The sequence below is a fragment of the Cupressus sempervirens genome, chromosome 3 (assembly GCF_028749045.1).
Source record: "Cupressus sempervirens isolate cs-2001-9-10 chromosome 3, ASM2874904v1, whole genome shotgun sequence".
Classification (NCBI taxonomy): Eukaryota; Viridiplantae; Streptophyta; class Pinopsida; order Cupressales; family Cupressaceae; genus Cupressus; species Cupressus sempervirens.
Genome location: NC_143120.1, coordinates 249,837,749 through 249,861,047, shown reverse-complemented (window position 1 = coordinate 249,861,047; position 23,299 = coordinate 249,837,749). Strand labels below are relative to the sequence as shown.

The 23,299-nt window shown below is 33.2% G+C and overlaps 1 pseudogene; it reads left to right on the top strand.

Moving 5' to 3' along the window:
• Positions 1-1,020: 1,020 nt before the first annotated feature.
• LOC149565798 (major strawberry allergen Fra a 1-2-like) lies at positions 1,021-2,441 on the top strand (annotated as a pseudogene).
• Positions 2,442-23,299: the final 20,858 nt, after the last annotated feature.

The following is a 23,299-nucleotide window of genomic DNA, read 5'->3' as shown; positions in this document are numbered from 1 at the left end:
GTGGCAAAAAGAAAGAAGTTCATTGGCCCACATGGCTCCTCCTGCTTACGGGTCTCATTTGACTTGTTGACTGTGCTGACTCCCAGGCCAAAAACAAAGGAAAGCTAGGGTTTTGCACAAATTTGATCTCCATGATTGATTCCAACCACCATGAAGTGAATGTGAAGCATGCAGAGACACTCTACCACCTCTGATCCTATCTATCTACCTGGTTAGAGCGATTTAATGGCACCGTTTCTATCTTCTCAAAGCCCTATTCCAAAAAAGATTAGATATCGATTGCATCTAGATCTATACCTAGATTAGATCTTCTCCATGATTATTCTCTGTAGGGTTTCAATGTAGTGGTTGTAGGGTAATTGCAGTTAGAGGACACCTCAGTTATGCCTACACTATAAAGGCAATTTTTGTAAATTTTTTCGAGGTCGATCGTTCTATGTTGTTCTTTGCTATTGCTCTATAATTTTAGTGTAAAAATCCCCTTTGCCTCTAAACCAAATGATATTCCACCTTATCTCCTTCAGGCATTAGTGTGAAAGTGCAAGAACTCTTTGCCTCCACCAGTGTTTTGTGGAAATCTATACTATGCATGACTATATCTCCCATTGGCCAACGAACGATAATATAAGTGAATCCCTCTTTCCTTGTGTCATTCATCTTGGTCTTCTAATCTGCATGTGATTATTAGATTAAAGCAAATCTAAATGTGTATATCCTTAATTTCATTCTGGTTCTATAGTGCATGTATGGGCAGAGATTGGTTCAAAAACTCTATTTTGGTGCATCACCTCCCTAGATTAGGATAGGTAGATTTTATTTTCATGCTTTCCTTCTCCCGTTTCCTCTCCAAGAGTAGTTAGGTGTGCCCTAATAGTAAGAGGAAGTCAGCCTTCTCCAGAGACTCAACCTCACAGTTCAAGTCCCACAGCTTGGAGGTTGTTTCCATGTTTCACTAGGTTGTCCTCATGCATAGGCTTTGGACAAGGGTGCAAACCTTAGTGACAAAAGGTACCCAAAAAAATGGGGACATGAAGCTTTATTATGGAAATTGAGTCTTCAGTGGAGTCAAAAAGGCCATGGAATTCAATTGTGAAGGACTCCCACAAGTTTTCTCCAAAGCAAGCCCCAAGGATCATAATAGTTGTCACAATTCTTCAAGGATATGGAGGTGTGGGAACCATCCATCAAGTTGACTTAACTTTGGGTAAGTCTTTGTTTATCGTTATCAAATTTTCACAATCTATATTGATTATTGTTGTTAGTTTTAGATTATATATTATGCTTATGGATGAGATTGTGTGTACTTTTTTAATCATCAATGTTTTAGATCATACTCAATGATCCATCATTGGGATGAGAGAGCCTAATATGGACCATGGATCATTGAGTATGATCTAAAACATTGATCTCATCGAGAAGTATAATATATAAGACTATCAATTGTGAAAAAATATTATATTAGTTTTAGATAGATTGTGTGAAGATTTGAACCATATTCTACAATGATTATTATTGTTATTTGTGAAATAGATTGTGTAAAGATTAAAAACTCTCTAAAAACCATTTTTATATTTACAAATAACACCTTAAACATTATTATGTCATCATTAGACAATATTTAAAGATCCTTTCTTCTCTAGCTAGTGTGCAAGAGAAGGTACCAGAGGGAAAAACATAAACTACCTATATATTTTCTTTAAACAAAAAGATTGATTGCATGAGATTGGATTAGATTCTATGAGCAATAATTCTATAGCATGTGTACTATTTATCTTCTACCCTTTGGTAACTTATCTTGAAAAGTAGGCAAAGAAGTAAAGAATATTAAATATTGTTAGATGACCTCACAATAACTTGTAGAGTTTTTTTAATGATAAAGATAAAAATTGGTTTTGAAAAGATTTGGATCAACCTATGCTAAGTATTATATTTATTCTCATGAGAGATGGATTTGACCACTACTCATGAAAAATAAGTCAATGAATTTGATTCAAAAAACCACACAGTTGAATTTTGATAGCAATATTACAATTTGACTTGCTTTAAAAAATATCTCATACTTATCAAGATTTGGATCCTTTTACAAAAAAAATAGAAACCTAGATTTATTTTGGTTAATGTAATGTGAATTTGTTATTATAGCCAACAAGGACTTAATCTATGTGGAAGAGAGGATGGACCAAGTAGATGAGGAGAACTTGGTTTTTAGTTATAGCCATGTGGAAGGATGAGTGTTGGGGAAAAAATTGGCTTCAACAAACCATGAGTTGAAATTCAGCCCCAAAAAAGGGGGTGGATCCATTGTGAGCTTTATAGTGAATTATGAAATCCTCCCTAGTCTTTCCCTTGATGAAGCCAAACTTGAGGAGTTCAAGACCAAAAACACACACTTGTTCAAACTTGAGGGATATCTCATTGCCAACCCCACTTTATACATATAATAAAGGTCTCAGAATCAATGTCTTTGTTGTAATAATGAGCCCATCCCATTAACCTTTCTTGAAAAATGTATATATATATAATTGTCATTATGTGTGATAATATCCCATGATATTGTCATAGTCATGTATGACTAGATGCATGGCTCAAGAGGTTAGTAGAAAGTCATAAGCATGAATGTAGTTATATCACACAAGATTATTATTTACAAACAAATTGCCTGATATCATTGAAAATCCAAAGGAAATTAAGAGGTAGACATGTATATTTACAAGTTTGTGACTTTTGTAGACCTACTCAATCCTGCAATTCTAGAAATAGGTTTTTATTGTAAGCAACCTAACCTGGTAGTTGTAATTTAGATCAACATGTACTTATCCAAAATGGAAACAAAATCTATAAGAGAACTACTTATTTTGTCCTTTATGTAGCTCAGTAGAAGTTGCACACTGTGCTTCAAGAATACAAAACTTTTCTATGGCTACCCCATTAATCATTATCATATTGAGTTTAGTGAAAATTTCTACTTTTTTGTGGTATCTAGTGGGTTATCAACTATTGTTCTCTCATGTCCCAAAAATGTTTCAAGATCATTATATTTCAATGAAAAAGTTATCAATAACTAGGATATTTGTAGGTTGATCCTAACTAGGATTCATCTTATCTCTAGTCATATAAAAATTAGTTGGCATATGCAAGATTATGGATTTTTTTATTTAAATTTTTAATATTAAAACTAAGGTAGAGATATTATATGAATTCAAAGGAAAATTATCTAGACAAGGTTCTAAATGATTGTGGTTTCTGCCGATTTAAAAAAGATAGGGGAAATAGGTGATAAGAATGTCAGTTAAAGACAAATGTAAGGTACCTAATCCAAGGTGAGTAAATAAAAATTATGTTTGATAAATCAAGACAATATGTATGATCACTAAAGGAATGACCTAGGAAAAATATTCCTTCCAATTCAGAAAATAACTCTCCCTAGGGTATGCAAGCTATGTTTTTATATTTTTCTTGGCTAAAATAATGACTATGAAAAGAAAATAAAGGTTCTAAATGCAAGATACCAATTACCTCTATCTGCTAACCATAAGAATCAGGAAGAAAGATTAATTTATTCTTAGTAGGAAAAAGTGTTATTCAATTCTTACTTTCTATATTGGATAATTACTAGTGATTCTCAATTTTTTGTTGGTACAATTTTTTTTTCTGTATGACTCGGCCTTCAAGTGCTCAGTTTTGGTTGTATTGTTCAAATCTAAAAAACTCGTAATTAGTGTTTGGATTCATGACTAAAAAAGAGAATGGTTGGGATATGGTTTAGAAATAGAAAAATTTACAAAAATATAAATTCTTGAGAAAGAGAGGTATAGGTACATAACATCCCTCATTCAGCACCAAACATGTAACAAAATAACATTATGTAGGAACCTTAAAAAAATATTATCATCTATATTTTCCTACTAGATTCAAACCATAAATAGATTCAGTCCTTACCTTGAATTACCCTCAAATGATGGAGGGATACTTTCTTAACCTTAAAACCTCAAATTCTCATTTAGTTCTATTGTTCAGTACCCTACAACCAAATACAACAAAATCATGATCAAATAGCATTACAAAAAATGTTGAAAAGTTTCAAGATATGTTCCAATTTTGTTATATTGGTCAGTGTGCTATATGAATATTAGGATCTATACTATTATAACAAAAAATTTAAGAAGACTAAGATCAACATGGTACCAATATGGTTGCAATTAGCAGAGATCAATTTTACTAAATGAAGGCATGACACATTTCAAAAAAGGAAACAAAACATTACTTTTAATAACATAAAAATCTAGAATGTACCAATAGTCAAAATAAGGAACTCAATGATAGAACTACAATGTAAATAGTGAAGATGTTGAAAATAATTGATCAATTGTATATTGTCTTTGATGTTACACAAAATTTCATATCTTTACCAGTTAGTGTATGCTGAGCTCACTTGGGCAATAAAGATGGTTTCCTATGTTTGTCGAGCATTCTAGTGTTTTCCAAGTTTAGAAGACAATGTCTACCGAGTTCACTCAGGTGTCAAAGAGAAGTTTGTAGAAGTTGAATGTTAACTAAGCTCACTTGGTTACCAAAGGAAGTTTGTAAGGATGCAATGTTAACCAATTTCACTTGGTTAACATAGGAAAATCATTCTAGAGTTAGAGTTTACCGAGCAGAGTCAACTAACAAAGGATTTTCTTGTTTTGGAATATTGAGTTTAATAGATTTGTTTGTTAGTTCTAGCCAACTGAAGAGATGAATATTAATTATTCTAAATTGTATTCAAGATGACTTGACAATGTATATGATATAAGTATAAGGTCAAGTTTAGGATTGAATGTGTGTGAGTGTGTGTGGAAGATAAGAAGATGCTTAGAGGGAGAAAATTGAAAGGATAAGAACATCCTTGTTGGGCGATCAAGATTAATCTGATTAGAAAGGATCAAGTATTCGAGCCAAAATTGAGATCTAAAATCAATATTACAGTTGCATCAAAAATTAAGTCATATCATTGTTACTCTCTAACCATTGTAGCGGTGTATCAAATCTCTTAATAGAGTTGGCTTAACAACTATCTTCCAAATTCTTTAACAAGGTGGCATTTCTAGATTGAAGTTTCTAAAGACCTCTAACAAGGCCACTCCTAATAGGGTGATTAAATACTTTAATAGGGTTACACCTAATAATGTGTTTTATAACCTTTAACATGATTGGCTCCTAACAGGGCTTACTTTAGAAGAGTGAAAAATAGTAACTAGTTGCAATTGGTGGTTTTTCCCAAATTGGGTTTCCACATTAAATCTTGGTGTCACTTGTGTTCATGCTATTTCTTTTATATGTATGCAACTAAGTTGATTAAAGATAATCACAATTAATATCTTAAGATCTACATGTTTAATATATTTTGAGAAATAATTGATATTATAGTTCTTTCCAAGTTACAACATATTGTTAGTGTTAACTAAGTGCTTATGTGTTAACCGAGTAACAATAATTTCAACAAAGTTTATGTTTTGTATTGACATATAAGGCATCTGAGATTTATTTTATTGGTAATTGACTCATCCCTCCCCTCTCAGTTACTCCTCTTATATTTCCAACAATTGGTATCAGAAATTTTGGTGCTTTTAGAGAAGGTTTCAAGGATCTAAGCTAAAGATCAAGATGTCTTATAGGAGAGAGATTTCCAAGTTGAAAAAAGATAAATTCGAGGCATGGAAGGAACTTATGAAGCTACATCTAGAAACCATCAGTGGTTCAAGTTTAAAACATTTGAATTATCATTATAAAGCTTCTACTAGAACAATGGTTGTGGAGGAGATTATTGAAAAGAAGAATCATAACATTGTGATGATTGACATTGTATCAACTCTTAACTATGTTGAATTTGATGAGGTCAAAGGGTGTGCTACTACTCATGAGATGTGGACCAAACTAAAAGATATCCATGGAGGTTATGATAATGTGAGAAGAGCCAAGGAAGAAATCTTGAGAGGTCAGTTTGATTAGCTGAAGATGAGAGAGGATGAAAACATTACAAAATATGTTGACAAAATCAAAGCTAGTTGTTAGGATTAAACCATAGACAAATAATAATTACATGCAAATATAACCAATAATAGAAAATAATAGATCATATAGAAAACAAAACAAAGCACCAAGATTTAACCTAGTTCACCCAATCCCTAGGCTACATCCACCAAATAGCAAGTTTGATATCATTACGATCCAGTGATTACAACCTAATTACAATCTGTAATCCCTTATAGCTCAATACCACTACAAGAACCAATTTCACATCACCTACAATAAAAAAATCCCTAACCCTAAGCCCTTTTATACAAGTATTTTTATGTTTCTTTAGGGTTACAACATGTCGGCCATATGTCTACCACATGTCAGCCACAACGTTGGCCACGGTCTAAATTTCTTTTCATTATGAAGTATGTATAGTACTTCCCTGATCAGTCATCACAAACTAACAATCTCCCAATTAAGAACTGATAAGACTCAACACTAGTCAACAATCTCCCACTTAGAGACTAATCCTATAGCAAGATTGCTATTACATGGGGCTCCCATTAGATCAAACCACCCTAGACTCTATTTTTCTTGTAATCATGTTTAGTCTAGAAGACCAACCAAAGCTAAAGAGAAGTTCAACTTCTCCCTTGTTACTACCTTTATAAACATATTTGTTGGATTGTCATCTATATGGATCTTTTCTAGCTTTAGCTATCCATCCTCCAAAATGGATTGAATAAAATGGTACCACAATTGAATGTGTTTTATCTTTGAATGTAGAGCTGAATTGTTTGCAAGATGAAAAGCACTCTGACTATCTGTAAACAAATAATTATCCTTCTAAGGGTGTCCCATTTCTTCCAAGAAGAACTGAAGCCATATCATCTCATTGGCTACCTTTGTAGTAGCAACATACTCTACCTCTATAGTGGATAAAGCAGTAACCTTCTCTAACCTAGAAACTGAGCTCACTGATGCCCCACCAACAGTAAAGACATAACCTATAGTACTCTACCTAGTATCAATATCCCCTTCCAAATCTAAGTCAGCATAGCCCTATAAATCAGTATTAGAGCCCCCAAAGTATAAATATTTATTGGTTGTTCCTCTCAAATATCTGAGAATCCATTTGATTGTATTCCAATGCTCAATTTCTAGAAGAATCATATACTTGCTAATGACTCCCATTATACGTGCAAAATCTGGCCTAGTACATACCATAGCAGACATCAAAATTCCTACAGCTGAAGCATAAGGTACCTTGGACATCTTAGCCTCCTCTTCTTATGTCTTAGGACACATCTCTTTAGTCAACTTCAAATGACTAGGTAAATGTGTGCTGACAGCTTTAGCATTCTTCATAGAGAAACATTGCAAAACCTTCTCAACATAACCAAACTGAGATAGTATCAATTTCCTATTCTTCCTATCTCCACAAATCTTCATATCAAGGATTTGTTTTTCTGCCTCCAAATCCTTCATAAAAAATGCATTTGCTAACTGGCATTTCATCCCCTTAATATGATCCATGTTAGATGCAGCTACAAGCATATCATCAACATATAAACATAAAATAATGTAGCTATCATCATCTAACATATTAAAATAAACACAATGATCTAAATGACATCTATTGTATCCATGCTCATGCTTAAAGCTATCAAATTTTAGATACCATTGCCAAGGTGCTTGCTTCAAGCCATATAAACTTTTCTTCAATTTGCACACTACATTCTTCTTACCTTTGACCTCAAATCCCTGTGGCTAAGCCATATATATCTCTTCATCCAAATCACCATGAAGGGAGGTTGTTTTAACATCAAGCTACTGTAAATGCAAATCTTTAGTAGCCACAATACTAAAAATAGTACGGATAGAAGACATTTTAACAACAGGAGAAAATATCTCATCAAAATTGATACCTTTTTTTCTTGCAAATCATTTTACAACTAACCTAGATTTAAAACTTTACTTACCTCCTTCCTCTTCTTTCAACCTATAAACCCACTTATTCTATAAAGCCCTTTTACCTGTAAGCAACTTGCATAAAGCCCATGTCTTATTTTTTAGCAAAGAGTCCATTTCGTCTTTCATTGTAGACTCCCACTAAATCTTAGTATCCACCTGCACAGTTTCATCATAACATTTAGGTTCACTAGCATTTGTTAATAAAATAAAACACAAAGAGGGAGAAAATATTTCTAGAGGTCTAATTTGCCTTGTTGACCATCTAACATTCACTGGTGTGTGTGGTATTTGTTATTGCAGTCATTGCACATCATGAGGAATGGTAGGAACATCATCTTTTAGAGTATCATCCAACACTATATAGTCATCTTTTTTCTTCTCATGTTGTTGCAATAGATCTTTGTACAACACTTTCTCATTGAATATGACATCTCTACTTCTTAAAATTTTATGATTTTCAAAATTCCAAAGCCTATAAAGAAATTCATTAATGCCATATCCAAAAAATACACATTTCTTTGACTTAGCTTCTAGCTTGGTTCTATTTTCAAAATCTATGTGAGAAAATGCTTCACAACTGAAGGTTTTGAGAAAAGAGTAACTCACCTTCTTACTAGTAGTATTAATAGCCTCCACCCACATGTGCAAGGGCAACCCAACATGCAACCTCATGCTCCTTGCATGCTCCATTATATTCATGTTCATGCGTTCAACCACTTCATTTTCCTATGGAACCCTTGGAATAGTTTTCTATCTATTAATACCATTAGTGGAGAAATAATCTTCAAATTCATGACTACAATACTCACCACCATTATTAGATCTGAGACATTTTAATTTCTTAATAGTCTCATTTTCAACCAAGCATTTCCATTTCTTAAAAGTTTTAAATACATCAAATTTATGTCTAAGGAAATAAATTTGTACCTTGAATAATCAATAAATGTAATATAATAATGAGAGCCTCCAAGGGAAGATACCTAAGCTAGTCCCCATAAATCAATATGCACAAGCTCTAATTTCTCCTTTCTCCTTTTGTTTTCCTTCCCAGTCTTTACAAAACTCACTCTCTTTTTTTTTCCATACACACAACTTTCACATAAATCCATATTAACACATTTTAGACCCGGTAGAACTTTCTTTGAAAGAAGTACTTTCATACCTTTCTCACTCATGTGCCCAAGTCTGTTGTGCCACAACACTATATCAGAATTTATAGTAGCTATTTGTTTTCCCTGCTCAACTGCAGCAACTATTCCTGAACATTCATTTTTCTTTGAAATAATTAAAGTAGAAGGAACAATATGACCTATACAAAGATATAAGGTGCCTATTTTCACACCTTTTACTACTACAAGGGAACTTTTTCTAACATTCTAATTTTTATCATTAAAAGTAACTACACAACCCTCATCACTGAGTTGCCCTACTGAAATTAAATTCCTACTTAGCCTTGGAACATGTCTTACCTAATGTAGTAGGCAATGATTCTCATTCTACAACTTAATCTTAACTTTTCTCTTTCCAACAATCTAACAGGGTTCATTATCCACCAAATAAACAAGTCCAAAATCCCCTTGGACATAATCAATGAAATAACCTCTATGAGGTGTAGCATGAAATGAAGCACTAGAATCTAGAACTCAGGAATCATCAACACTTTCTAAAGATAGAAGAAAAGCATCCTCTTCAGATTTGTTACTTACCACATTTGCCTCCTTGTCTCCATCTAGTTTATCTACTTCATTTTTCTTTCGAGTCCAACAATCTTTCTATTTATGCCTTGGTTTCCTACAGTACCAGCAGTCATTTACTCCTCTCGATTAAGACCTCCTCCCCTTTGACTTTCCTCTTGATTTCCCACAATTTCCAAAATTATTTGTGCCTCAAATTTATGCATTCAAAGCACTTCCTAATACATATCCACCTGAGGATTTCTTATGAGTTTTCTCACTCAAAATAACATCGATCACATCATCATATTTTAAGGTACTAGATCCAGGAACAGAATTACTCACAGCCATTACCAAGCCATTCTAGCTTTCAGGCAAAGAACACAAAATCAAGAGAGCCCTAATTTCTTCATCAAAATTGAAACCCACGGAAGATAACTAACTATTAATAGTATTAAACTCATTTAAATGATATATGACAAATCCACCTTCTACCATTTTCATATTAAATAAATGCTTCATGAGAAATACCTTGTTTGAAGCAGAGGGCTTTTCATATAGTGTCTCTAGGGTTTTCATCAACTCTTCTATTGTCTTCACTTTTGTAATATTAAATGCCACTAATGGTGCCAAGTATAATAGAATACTTCCAAGTGCCTTTCTATCCAAAAGATCCTAGTAATCATTTGACATAGATCCCTAATTCTTGATTTTGCTTTCCAACAGCTTCTATAAATCCTTCTGATAAAGATAGTCTTCCATTTGCATCTTCCATAACTAAAATTTTTGCCCATTAAACTTGTCAACCCTCAACTTACCCTCATTTTCCATCACTCCCACTCAACTTTAAGACTCTCCTGCAGAGGATAACTAAAAAACAACCTCACTTTGATACCACTTGTTAGGATTAAATGATGGACAAAAATAATAATTACATGCAAATATAACCAATAACAAAAAATAATAGATCAGACAGAAAAGAACACAAAGCACCAAGATTAACATGGTTCACCCAATCCTTGGGCTATGTCCACCAAACAAAAAGTTTGATATTATTACAATCCAGTGATTACAACCTGATTACAATCTGTAATCCCTTACAGCTCAATATCACTGTAAGAACCAATTTTGCATCACCTACAATGAAATAATCCCTAACCCTAAGCCCTTTTATACAAGTATTTTTATGTTGCTTTAGGGTTACAAAATATTGGCCATATGTCAACCAAATGTCAACTACAACATCATCCATGACCAAAAAATTTATGAAGTATGTACAATACTTCCCTGATTAGCCACCACAAACTAACACTAGTGTGAGTGCAATCAAAGCCTCTAAAGGAAAAATTCATGATGTGATAGTGGTAAGCAAGGTCCTCATAACCATTCTTCCTATCTATGCAATTAGAGTGTCAACTATCCAAGAGATGAGATGTGATCCAAATAGTAAGATAACCTTAGATGCTCTAGTGGGAAGGTTGTCAACATTTGAGCTAGATAACTATGATAATTATCTTCCCAGTTCAAGAAATCTTTAGTCTACATTTGAAGCCAAGTTATCACTCAAGAAGAAACCTTCAAAATATAAAGGAAAATAATTTGTAAGTGAGGAGGAATATAGTTCTGATAGTGAACTTGAATCCATTGAAGCATTCCTTGTAAGAAGATATTTGAAAGGCAAAGGAAAGTACAAAGGTAAAATTCCTCTAATCTATTTTTCTTGTGAAGAAGTTGGTCACATTTTTGCAAGGTGTTCAAATAGAGAAGACAAAGATGAAAAGAATAAAAGCAATTATAAAGGCAAGAAGGATTTCAAGAACTTCAAGGACTATGGGGACAAAGGTAAAAAGTCTTATTTCATGGCTAAAGATCCAGATAGTAGTGATGTTGATGAAATGGTCTATATTGCTATAAAACATGAATATGATGATGAAGAAGATAAAATGACACTTATTTCTCATGTTAGCAAAAATGATACATGGATTATTGATAATGGTTATTCTCATTATATGACTGGTGATAAAAAGAAGTTTGAACTTATGAAACACTATGATCGTGGAAGTGTAAGATTTGAAAAAAATGAACCATGTAGCATAAAAGGAAAAGGTTGTATTTCTCTAACTGATGAACTTAGATGTGATAATGCTTATCAGGTTGAAGGATTGAAATAGAATATAATGAGTGTGGAACAATTCAATAACATTGGATTCAAGGTAGAATTCATGAATGGGAAGGCCAAGCTACTAGATGAAAAAGAAATTCTAGTTGGATCTAGTAACCAAACAAATGGTAACTTATTCTACCTAGATCTTAGCAAAAGTTCATGTTTCATTTCTCAAGTAGATGAAATCTAGTTATAGCATAAAAGGTTATGTCATGTGAACTTTGATAACGTAGTCAAGATAAGCAAAAACAAAAGAGTAAGAGGCATAAAATTGTCAAATTGGTAAGATGGGCAAGACAAGTTTCAAGAGAAAGAACTATCATTCTAAAAAAATCTTAGAGCTGGTTCATACCAACCTTTGTGGACCTATTAGAATTTAAAGTTATATTGGAGATAAGTACATTATTTTTTTTGTTGATGATTATTCTAGAATGATAATATTAATGTATCTAAAAGATAAGTTTGAAGCTTTTCAAAAGTTCAAGTGGTATCTGGCTAGAGTTGAAAAGGAAATAGGAAAGAAGTTAAAATGTTTGAGATTAGATAGAGAAGATGAATTCATTATAATGAATGAAATGAATTCTACACTAAAAGAGGAATAGAAAGACAAGTATCAACCCTTGGTACATCTCAACCGAATGGTATAGAAGAAAGAAGGAATAGATCAATCATGGATTGTGCAAGAACCCTAATAATAGAAAAGTATGTTGCAATCACAATCAGCACATCAATTCATACCTTGAACAAAGTATAGCTAAAGAAAGACTCAAAATAGACTCCTTATGAACTATGGTATGGCTACAAACCTAAAGTTACTTAAAAGTATTTGGTGGAAATTTTTATATTTTGAAAGAGACTAGGAAAGGTAAATTTGATGTCAAAAGTGAAGAAGGTATATTCCTAGAATACTCTAGCATAAGTAAATCATACAAATGTTTGAATCTAACTACTCATAAGATCATAGAGAGTACACATGTGAAGATTGATGAGTTTGTAGAAAAGAGTGAAGAAGATAGAAATAAGACCTGGACTCTTGTTCCTAGACCAAAGGATAAGAATATAATTTGCACAAAGTGTGTTTTCAGAAATAAGTTGAATGAAGATGGAGAATTTTCAAGAAAAAAAGCAAGGTTACTATGCAAAGGTTATTCTCAAGAAACTATTGGTTATGGTGAAACATTTTCTCTTATTGCAAGATTAGAAGGTGTTAGGAGTCTACTTGCTTATGATGCATATAAAAGTTAAAGTATATAAGATGGATGTGAAATCTACATTCTTGAATGGAATTCTTGAAGAAGAAGTTTACATAGAACAACTTGAAGGTTTTGTAGATCCTAGCAAAAAGGATATGGTTTGTAAATTGCATAAAACATTATATGGTCTCAAGAAAGCTCCTAGAGCTTGGTATGAAAGACTTCACAATTACTTAATGAAGATTGGTTTTCAAAGGAAAAAATAACATCTTATACATAAAAGAAGGATTGGACAAGAAGATTGTGTTGGCATAAATCTTTGTGGATGATACACTATTTACTAGAAACGATGATTCGTGCAAATATTTTCTAGAGGAAATGAGTAAGAAATTTGAGATGTCAATGTTTGGAGAAATCAAATTCTTTGTTGGCTTGCAAATTCAATAGAAGAAAGATGGTATCTACATTACTCAATCTAACTGTATCAAGGAGATACTGAAGAAGTTTGGAATGAAGGATTCAATACTATTTGGAACACCTATATCTACTAGACATAAGATTTCCAAAAATGATCATTCCAAGGAGGTAGACCAAACCACATATAGATCAATGATTGGTATAATTTAGTATGTTGTACATACTAGGCTTGATATTGCTCTTGTAGTTGGTATGGTCACACGATTTTCAGCTAATCCTAAAGAAAATCATATGATGGATACAAGAGAATCATGAGGTATCTGAAGGGTATTGAAGATTATGGATTATGGTACAAGAAAGGAGGCAATTTGGATTTGAAAGCCTTCATTGATGTAGATTGGGAAGGAAGTGTTGATAATAGGAAGAGAACTAGTAGTGGAGCATTCTTTCTTGGCAAAAGACTAGTGTCTTGGACAAGTAAGAAGAAAAATTGTATCTTTCAATCTACAACAGAGGTAGAGTATGTTGCAGTAGTAGTTAATTGTTCTAAAGTTGTTTGGTTCAAGCAACTATTGACAGGTTTGAAGGTAGAAATCAAGGATCTAGTGGTTATCTTCTATCATAATACAAGTGAAATTAATATATCAAATAATCCTATGATGCATACCAAGACCAAGCACATTACAATAAAATATCATTTTCTAAAAAAATTGGTGCAAGACAAAGAGGTGAGATTGGAATATGTGAATACTAAATAAAAAATTGTAGACATATTCACCAAGCCATTACCTAAGGATGTATTCTTGTATCTAAGAGGTAAGTTAGGGGCTATTCCCCTATTTGAAGCTCACTAAACAACATTTAGTGATGCATTGACTAGAGCAATTTGAAGATTAGTCAAGTTGATGCAATAATAAAAGGGTAGATTGCATATGAATCTGTACATCAAGTACATTGGAAATTCACTGCATATTATCTTTGGCATAAGATGTCAAAGAGGGAGAGTTTGTGTCATATCACAGAATTTTTTTTAAAGATGTCAAAGAGGAATAACTTAGTCTAATATCAAAGAGGGATATTTTTCTATCAAAAGAAAATGTTGAAGACATAAGAGTTTGCTAATAGAGGGAGAAACTGAAGTCATAGGGAGTTCACACTAATAGAGGGATTACTCATGGATGAGAATCATAATGAAACTCAAGATATTTTTCTTACTTTATTTTGCTATAAAAATTCATTGTATTATGACATTTTGTGTTGCCATAAATTCTAAAGAGGGAGATTGTTGAAAATAATTGATCAATTGTATATTGTCTTTGTTGTTAGACAAAATATTATATCTTTACCAATCAGTGTATGCTGAGATCACTTGGGTGATGAAGATAGTTTCTTGCATCTATCAAGCATTCCAGTGTTTTCCAAGTTCAAAAGAAAGTTTCTACCAAGTTCACCTAGGCATCAAAGAGAAGTTTACAGAAGTTGAGAGTTAATTGAGCTCACTCGATTAACAAAGGAAAGTTGGATGGAACTAGTGTTAACCAAGATCACTTGGTTACCAAAGGAAGTTTGCAAATATGCAATATTAATTGAGTTCAGTTGGTTAACATAGGAAAATCATTCTAGTGTTAAAGTCTACCAAGTAGGGTTGACTAACAAAGGATTTTCTTTTTTTGACATATTTAATTTAATAGATTTGTTTATTGGTTCTAGCCGACTGAAGAGATGAATATTAATTATTCTAAGTTGTATTCAAGATGACTTGACAATGTATATGATATAAGTATAAGGTCAAGTTGAGGATTGAATGTTTGTGAGTGTATGTGGAAGATAAGAAGATTCTTAGAGAAAGTGAATTGGAAGGATAAGAAAAATATCCTTTTTGGGTGGAAAAGATTAATCTAATAAAAAAGAATCAAGTATTCGAGCTAGAATTTAGATCTGAAATCAGGAATATACAGTACTATTATATCATTTAAGGCTTACATAATCACATGATTATAGGATTTATATGATTTTACAATCATATGACTATATGGTGAGATATAATTTACTTCTCATGAGTAAAATTTTACTCTTCGAGTAACTCCTTATATATAGTGGGTACAAGAAATCATTGAGAAATTCATCTTATAGTTTTTAAATTTTTATGGGCACCATGATATTATCCTTTAAGTGTTTAAAATATTTACTTTACATCCATGTTTTTGAGTGCTACATATTTAGAGATATGTAATCATATACTTGCACACACTTCATTGTGTGGACAAAATATAATACTAAAATATTTATATCCATGTTATATCTCATTTTACTTTGCATACATTTTTAGCTAATGTTTTGATACATGAATATAGGGACACATTACAATGCAATATTAGATCCATTCCTCTAACCTCTTTATTGATTTACACATGTACACATTGTTAGACATGATACATTCCCAACCTATCCATTTAGATATATAGTTTTGTACAATCATCTTATCTGGACGTGTTTATAAGATCTCTCCATACTTACCTCCATATAGTCATTTACCACTCAAACAAGATATACTTACCTCCACAGCTTCTAACCCCCACTAAACACAATCTTACACTAATTAATGGTACATATTCATATTTATCTAGATTCTAAGTATCATTCTAATCACCTACAAAAATAAATCAAAACATAATTATTAAATAAATTGCCATTGTCATATCCTATGTGCATTTATAACTTTAACTTTCATGTATTCTATTATGGACAAAGAAAGGTGGCTAAATTATTACTCATAAAAAGAAAGGTGTCTTATTAATGTAGCATATTTGCTAACATATGTTAGTTGAAGCACATCTTCCATGCAAAATTAGAGTTTATGAAAACATCCATAAATTATTTGTTTCTAGTAACCACAAATTATTGCAATGATTTATTTGTTTCTAGTAACCATGATTTATTGTTTCTAGGAGAAAACACTTACAAGAGGGCCATAGGTTTAAATTGTTATGATGTAGATTCCACCAAATCTATCTTTCCTTGACAATATTATAATTGATGATGATTGTTTATCATTAGCCATATTTTCCCTCCCACCAAAAATTGAGTTTCCTATCAAGTGCGGCCAATGATCATATCTATTGAAATATTCAAATGATTGAATAAAGGATACATTTAACTTTGGCTTATCCCTTATTTTACTAAGTTCAAGCCTCTTATGCTTTATCCCTTTGTAGATTTAAGTCATAATCATGCGACTATCCTTCATCGCTTAGTCACTGTTGTCCATGGCTTAACTATCAAGGGAGATGTGAATGTGCAATGTGGCCTCTTAGATGGTTGGTGTGGCTTTTTGGTTTAATAGCTAACATCCAATTTTTAGTGGTGATGTTGTGATCTCCCTTTATCACTCAGTCACTGGGGTATGATCTTGACTCTAGGTTTAACTTGTGATGTCCTGATCCCTTCCTCATTCACATGATCATAGAAATTTTAGTGTTAACCAAGGTGAGGATGGTGAAGTCCTGAATCATCTTATGTGCATGTTCACTAGAGTCAATGATGGGTTAAAGAATCAAGTTGTGAAGTAGTGATAACATGAAATGAGCAAACCAGATGGTCATCGTAGTTTTTTTGGGGTTATGGTTTAAGCTATAATTAATGTTGTGATATTGCAATCCTTCCTTATTTGTATGGTCATGGGAACTTCATATCAAGTCAGGGTTCAAGCTGCGACAATGCAAATGGTATTTTGATAGTTTGGATCATGATTCTACACAGTCACAGGCATCTCATGAAAGGTTGGATATCAAGTGGTGATGATGTGAGACAACAATCTCACCATGTCACCTAATTGTGACAATTAGAGGAAGATGCTAAGGATAGGCTATGAAGTAGCGATATGGTTTGTTCATAGCCTCACAATAAATAGTAGCTAATGAAGAAAGTTGGTCATGAAGCTACGATCATGGGCAATCAAACATGAAATATAAGTTGAATATTGGTAGGGTGGAAAAATGATAAAGTATGATTGGTCCATGTCGAACACAGTGGGGATTGAATCTAGCTAACTAATGATATGGATGACTTGGTGGGTTGATAACAAAGGAAGTAGCACTTTGATAGAAAATCTGATCTTTTCAATCTCCTACAACCACTTTCATCATTCCGCATGTCTGATAAATGTAAAGAGACACTCCATCACTACTAGTTGGTTCATCCAATCAGTCAAAATGATAATGGACATCATTTCTATCTTCTCAAGGGCTTTATTTGGTGAATAAGTGATTTTCCTATATCTAGATTGTGCCATGATCAAATCTTTCCCATATTTGCAGTGACTGTTCTTTGCCATCTTGAATGCAATTGTTGAGTTTTTCCTTAGGGTAGAAGCTATCTGAGTTATGCTTGTACTATAAAAGAAATTTTGTAACCCTTCTTAGGGTCAATATTTTTCTCCAATTCTATAGTATTGTATGTCTATGCTCTACTATTATAATTTCCTTTTTTGCATCTGAGTCAATATATTCCTCTCTTATATCTCTTTCTTGCATTAATTTATTGTGCAATACTTTCTTTCCTTTATGTTAATGTATTGTCTTTGTTTCTCGACTGCATGGTTATATCTACTCATATTTTTGGAATGATATAAAGTGAAGTATCTTCTTTATAGTAGTCTTTTGCTTCTAATCTACATATAGTTATTAGGATATGCAAGGATTGAATCTATATATTTTGAGGTTGTATTGATGAATTGTGCAATTTTAGGTAGAGATAAGGTTGAATATACTATTTGGTGTATCACCTCCTCTTAGATTAGATTAGGTGGTTTTCTTTCATGAATTCCTTCTCCCTTTTCCTCTTAAGAAATAGTTAGGTGCATCCTAATAGTAAGTAAACCAGCCTTCTCCAAACTGGAACAGTCTCAAGTTGCAAAGTCCTACACTTTCAAGATTGTTTCCATGTTACACGAGGCTACCTTTAGGTAAGACTTTAAGAAAGGGTGCAAGATTTTTTGTCAATAATTTTTGGCAATCTCACTGGGACATATATTTCAAAAGATCTCAAGTTCACTGGTATCAAAAAAGAAAAGTTCCAAAATATGTTGAGAAGGTACTGTTGCTCTTAGTATTTCAAGCCTTCAAGAGGCTCATTTTTAGGTACTTGTCAACTCCATCTCTCCATTTTGGTTTCCAGACCAAGATTTTTGATTCATGCCCAAAGCACACATAAGGGAATATTCTAGAGGTAACTTTTAGTATTTAGAACTCTCATTTTCAAATTCTAGAAGAAAGAAGTATAGATTATCTCTATCATCAGTTAAGAGTACATAATAAATCCATAAAAAAATAAGATCCATCTCTGCACTTCCTATTGATAGATCTCAACCTAGGATACCAAATTCTCATATCAATAGGCCACTTGTTTATATGGCTAGAGCACATGTATTTTCCACCTTCAATGGTGGAATTCGTCTTCTACTAGCCCAAAGAGATGACATGCTAGTATTAGCTCCAAAGAGCATGCCTAATTTTATTGGTGAGACCTCTACTTTTCCTATTGAGCATATCCAAGAAATATCAAATGTTTGTAATATACATGGTATTATAGAGGATGATTTTTTTGTTAGGCTTCTAGATTTATCCTTAAAAGGAAAAGCATTACAATGGCATAAAGGTTTGCCTCATAACTCTATTAATGATTAGGATGGGTTAGGAGCAGGGCTTTGTAATCATTGTGAAGAAAAAAGTGATCACCTATCACTTTTAGAGAAACTAAAAACCATAAGGAGAGTGCCCCATGAATATATGACTAATTTTAATTAGAGGTTTCAAAAGACATGGGATATAATACCCACTATAGTAAAGCCTTCCCCTAGTAATTCATTCTTGTATTACCTTAGAGCCTTTAACAATCATATTGCTACCACTCTGCAATCTATGGGAGGGGTTACTTTACGAGATGCTTATGAGATAGCCATAAGGGTTGAGAATATCTTGATACGAGGAGGGATGTTATCTACAAGGCCTCCAATTACTTTCTTTTGTAACATGCCCAATCATCAACCTATAATAGCCCCTATTCCTATTTCCTCTACAAATTAGTCCCTTGTTGTGGTCCCAATAGCTTCCACCTCTTCGAATGGAGTTGATAAGATTGATTCCATGATGTAAACATTGATGTAGAATATAGATAAGAGGTTGTAGGATTAAGAAAAGAGGATGGAGGAAAATGATGCAGTGATGCAAAAAATGAGTAATGAGTTGGTGACTATGAAGAGGCAACAAGCTCAAAATAATAAGCCTCACCAACTTCAATATCAGGGTACCATACATAATAGATCCCCAAATCAAAGTCATGTCCCCTACAATCAAAATAGACCTATTCATCCCCCCCTACTATGAATACCAACCTAAATAGGGAATTTAGTCCCTTAGAATAATATTGCTCAAGATCAAAATTTCTACCCTTCTTGTAACTACTCTTATGGATATTGCATGTATCAAAAGGAAAAATCTCACTTAGCATCAACTACATAAGAGCAAGTAGTAGATCAGAAACACAATGCTAATCAACATACTGATGCTTCTCAACTACAATAGCAAGGTGATTGTTCTTTCACAGACCATCATTCAGAGGAACATTTCCATACTAATCATGATGCTATATATCATAACACTAAAAGTAAGAGAAGAGCTATTGAGGATGCCATTCCTCCACTAGTTCAAGATTCATCTTCAAAGGCTGCTCCTCATGTACCAGTGATGAATAGAAAATATGATGTTACTCCTCAATAGAGATAAGATGTGAAAAACCAAAAGTTCATTGGACCTCAGACTTCTCAAATTTAGCCACCTATCTATATAGTTCCTAAAGTTTTAGTCAAAACAGTTGGTACGCCTCCCTTCAATATGGTAGATCAAATGAAAAAGACTAATGTCAATATCTCTATATGGGATGTTTTTGCTACTATACCATCACAAAAGAAGCTACTACAACAAGAGCTAGAGAGCTTAGAAGTGAAAAATCAGCCACCTAGAGAGGAGAATGCAACAAGCCTGGTGTAGCCAACCAAAGAAGGAGAAACAAGTTGTTAGGATTAAACCATGGATAGAAATAACAATTAAATGCAAATATAACCAATATCATAAAATAATAGATCACACATAAAAGAAGACAAGACACCAAGATTTAATGTGGTTCACCCAATTCCTGGGCTACATCCACCAAATAACAAGTTTGATATTATTATGATCCAATGATTACAACCTGATTACAATCCATAATCCCTTACAACTCAATAATGCTACAAGAACCAATTTTCACATCACAACTATAAAACAATCCCTAACTGTAAGTTCTTTTATACAAGTATTTTTATTGCTTTAGGGTTATAATTAATAATTACATGTTAGCCCAAAATCATGATAAAATAAGGTCCAAATTTATTTTTTTGGGCCAATGACCCAAGCCCCAAAGAATTTATGATGTATAGTACTTTCCTTATCAGTCACCACAATCTAATAATCTCCCACTTCGGGATTTATCAGGCTCCACACTAAACAACAATCTCCCACTTGGAGACTAGTGCTACCCCATGAGGCTCCCATTGGATCAAACCACCTTGTACTATGTTGTTCATTGATTGCTATTTAGTCTAGAAGACCAACCAAAGCTAAAGAGGAATTCAACTTCTCCTTTGTCACTACCTTTGTAAACATATCTGCTAGCTTTTCATTTGTGTGTATCTTGTCCAGCTTTAACTATCCATCCTCCAAAACTGATTGAATGAAATGGTACTACAATTGTATGTGTTTGGTCTTGGAATGCAAAGCTGAATTCTTTGCAAGATGAATGGCACTCTAACTATCTATAAATAAATAATTTTCCTTTTGAGGATGTCCAAATTATTCTAAGAAGAATTGAAGCCATATCATCTCCTTGGCTGCCTCTATAGCAGCAACATACTCTACCTCTATAGTGGATAATGCATTAACCTTCTGTAACCTAGAAACCTAGCTCACGGCTACTCCACCAACAATAAAGACATAGCCTATAGTACTCCATCTAGTATCAATATCCCTGCCAAATTTGAGTCAACATAGCCTTGTAAATTAGTAGTAGAGCCCCCAAAGTGTAAACACTTATTGAATGTTCCTCTCAAATATCTGAGAATCCATTTGACTACATTCCAATGCTCAATTCTTGGATGACTTATATACCCACTAACAACTTCCACTGCATGTGCAATATGTGGCTTGGTACATACTGTATCATACATCAAGCTTCCTACAGCTAAAGCATAGGGTATCTTGGATATCTTATCCTCCTCTTCTTGTGTCTTGTGATACATCTCCTTACTCAACTTCAAATAACTAGGTAAAGGCGTGCTAACAGCTTTACCATTCCCCATAGAGAAATGTTGTGACTCCTTCTCAACATAATTAGCCTGTGATAGTGCCAATTTCTTATTCTTCCTATCTCTACAAATCTTCATACCAAGGAATTTTTTTTTTGCCCCCAAATCCTTCATAGAAAATGCATGTGCTAACTAGAATTTCAATCCCTTAATATGATCCATGTTAGACCTAGCTACAAGCATATCATCAACATATAAACATAAAATAATCTAGCTGTCATCATCCAATCTCTTAAACTAAACACAATGATCTGAATCACACCAATTGTATCTATGCTCATGCATAAAACTGTCAAATTTTAGATACCATTGCCGAGGTGCTTGCTTTAAGCCATATAAACTTTTCTTCAATTTGCACACTAAGTTCTCCTTACTCTTGACTGCAAATCCCTGTGGCTGAGCCATATATATCTCTTCATCCAAATCATCGTGAAGGAAGGTTGTTTTAACATAAAGCTACTCCAAATTAAAATCTTCAGTAGCCACAATACTTAAAATAGTACGAACAAAAGTCATTTTAACAATAGGAGAAAATATCTCATCAAAATTAATGCTCTTTTCTGTGAAAATCCTTTTACAACTAACCTAGCTTTCAATCTTTTATTACCTCCTTCCTCTTCTTCTTCTTTTAACCTGTAAACCCACTTATTTTGTAAAGCGCTTTTACTTACAGGCAATTTGCATAAAACCCATGTCTTATTCTTCAGCAAAGAGTCCATTTCGTCTTTCATTGCAAACTCCCATAGAATCTTAGTATCCACCTGCATAGCTTCATCATAACATTCAAGTTCACCAGTATTTGTTTGTAAAATAGAATACAAAGAGGGAGAAAATCTTTCTAGAGGTCTAATTTGTCTTTTTGACTATCTAAAATTCACTGGTGTGTGTGGTATTTGTTGTTGTAGTTGTTGCACATCATTAGGAATGGCTAGAACATTATATTTTGGAGTATCATCCAGCACTACATAATCATCTTCTTTCTTCTCATGTTGCTGCAATAGGTCTTTGTACAACACTTTCTCATTAAATATGACATCCCTACTTCTTACAATTTTATGATTTTCAAAATCCCAAAGCCTATAACCAAATTCATTCATTCCATATCTAATAAATACACATTTCTTTAACTTAGCTTCTAGCTTGGTTTTATTTTTAGAATCTATATGGGCAAATGCTTCACAACCGAAGGTTCTAAGAAAAGAATAATTCACCTTCTTACTGGTCCATGCTTCCTCTTGAATACCACAACCCAAAGGAGTAGAGAGACCTCTATTAATTAAATATACAATAGTATTGATAGCCTCTGCCCACATGTGTAAGGGCAACCCAACATGCAACCTCATGCTCCTTGCATGCTTTATTATAATCCTGTTCATGCATTCAGCTACTCCATTTTCTTGTAGAGTCCTTGGAATAGTTTTTTGTCTACAAATACCACTAGTGGAACAATAATTTTCAAATTCGTGACTACAATACTCAC